General features: G+C 37.8%; 1 non-coding gene across 1 annotated transcript; it reads left to right on the top strand.

The window, feature by feature from the left end:
• Positions 1 to 1526: 1526 nt before the first annotated feature.
• Positions 1527 to 1645, top strand: LOC143279583 (5S ribosomal RNA). The gene has a single exon (XR_013054907.1). It is a non-coding gene; the product is annotated as a 5S ribosomal RNA (ribosomal RNA).
• Positions 1646 to 2300: the final 655 nt, after the last annotated feature.

Raw genomic sequence — 2300 nt, 5'->3', positions numbered from 1 at the left:
GATCCAGAGAAAAACGGCTAAATGTTGCAGTGTGATTGCGGTGATAGCTACGTCTCCTTTACCGCGGACATAAAATAATACTTAATTGCCCTAAAATATTTTTTAAATGCCCGAAATACACAAAATGATATGATTTAAACAGCGTTCCCACTTCGAATACCGCAATCGATTTATTTTTTAACATCATTCACGGATCCGCAATCGTGCAGTGAGTAAGACAATTTCTTCCCACCTGAACATGTCGGGTTCGAATCTGAGCTCAGGCCTTTTTTTCTCTCTCTCTTTTTTTTTCACCCGAAGCGTTATAATAACAAATACAGAATACACTTATATATATTTGTGTGTGTGTGTGTGTGTGTGTGTGTGTGTGTGTGTGTGTGTCCATCAGTCGGAATATCCATTTTTGTTGTACCAAACAGAGCTACTTTTTCATCCATGGGAATCAGCGTATCGTAACGTGTGAGAATGAATTGTTTCACATGTTTCCAAAAGAGGAAAGTTTGGTGCAGGAGTAAAAGGCATGTTCAATGTAATCGGTTTCTTAGCACCAGTTACATCTATCTGTGTCCGTTACACCCATTTTGGCAAGCAAAATATTCGTTGGGTAAATATTGTGTATGAATTTGAAATGAAGTAATCTCAGTCGTGATTCTTTCGTACATTCATATGCTAATTTGAAGTACTCGCTTATATCTATGTCCAGTTTTCGTTTTCAAAACCGAGCTACACATATTTCAAGGTTTTGTTTTAAGGCGAATGTTTTCCTGATTTGTTTAATTGACAAGGTATTGAGTTTCCCCTCTTTAGCTGCAATGTCGTTCGGATTTTCATCGTTGTGGACATCATTAGCTAGATGGAGTTTCCTTGGTTGTGGAATTGAGTTTATTATGGCATTGTATTCAAAAAGAAGGCCAGGGTCAGCGCCTAACATACGTCATTGTATTTCCGTGCTGCCAAAGGTCCTGCACGACACGGATAGGTTCACTGAGTTCGTCATTGTTGAAGCGTGTAGACAGAAATGGATGAAAACACTGAAGCAGTACAAAAAAACAACAACAAAAAACAACAACAACAACAAAAAACAAAACAACAACAACAAAAAACAAACAAACCAAAACAAATGTTTGGCACCCAACCCCGGAAACTGGACAAATATTATGTAGAACTAGATTCTCTTGAAAATAGAACAGAGTGTTTGAAATTATTCTCAATTTCTCCCTCCAGTCCTTTTTTTTTTTTTCTCTCTCTTTTTTTAATGACTTCCCGTTTTCTTTCCTGTTGCACTTGTTCTTCATTTTCTTCTTCTTGCCCTCCTTGTTCCAGTTATTTTTGTTCTTCTTCTCGTTCTTCCTTTTCTCCTCCTCCTCCTACTTCTTCCTAACCTTCCTTATTTTGCTCCATTTTCTGACATTGTTTGTTTGTTTGTTTTGTTTTTGAGGGCTTGGTGAAAAGAAGCTTTTAACTTATTAGCCAGAATAGAACGTTCGGGTTCTCTGTCCTCTCTCTCTCTCTCTCTCTCTCTCTCTCTCAATGGCCATACCACGTTGAAAACACCGGTTCTCGTCCGATCACCGAAGTTAAGCAACGTCGGGCCCGGTTAGTACTTGGATGGGTGACCGCCTGGGAACACCGGGTGCTGTTGGCAACCTTTTTTTTATTTGACTGTGCTTTCATATCTGTGAAACTGCATGTTTGGCGCATATCTGTTATGCATGTGTGGGTGTATTTGTGAATGTGTGTCTTCATGTTTTACATTTATTTGCTTATTTATCATCATTGTTGTCTTATTTATTTATTTATTTATTTATTTATTATTATTATTATTATTATTATTATTATTACTACTACGACTACTACTACTACTACTACCTTTTTTCATATTATAATCATTATTTATTTATTTATTTATGTATTTATTTACTTATTTATGTACGCTTATCTATCATTTATCAACCTTTTTTTTCTCAAGGCCTGACTAAGCGCGTTGGGCTACGCCGCTGGTCAGGCATCTGCTTGGCAGATGTGGTTTAACATATGGATTTGTCCGAACGCAGTGACGCCTCCTTGAGCTACTGAAACTGAAAACTGAAACTCTTTCTCTCACTCACTCCCAGGCCTGTGTTATATCTCTTCCATTTTCCAGTCCTCTGGTCCGGTATCTTCTCCTTCCCCGAAACCGTTCGTGTTTGTTTGCATATCATTTCGCATTGTTCTGATTATGTCTCTTTCAGCTATAGTATACTACATTTCGTTCACTCTGTCTGTTTTTGATTAACTCTCTCCATACGAACGGCGAAAGA

Source organism: Babylonia areolata, chromosome 2 (assembly GCF_041734735.1).
Source record: "Babylonia areolata isolate BAREFJ2019XMU chromosome 2, ASM4173473v1, whole genome shotgun sequence".
Taxonomy (NCBI): Eukaryota; Metazoa; Mollusca; class Gastropoda; order Neogastropoda; family Buccinidae; genus Babylonia; species Babylonia areolata.
The sequence above is the reverse complement of the archived record's forward strand: the minus strand, read 5'-3'. Positions and strand labels throughout refer to the sequence as shown.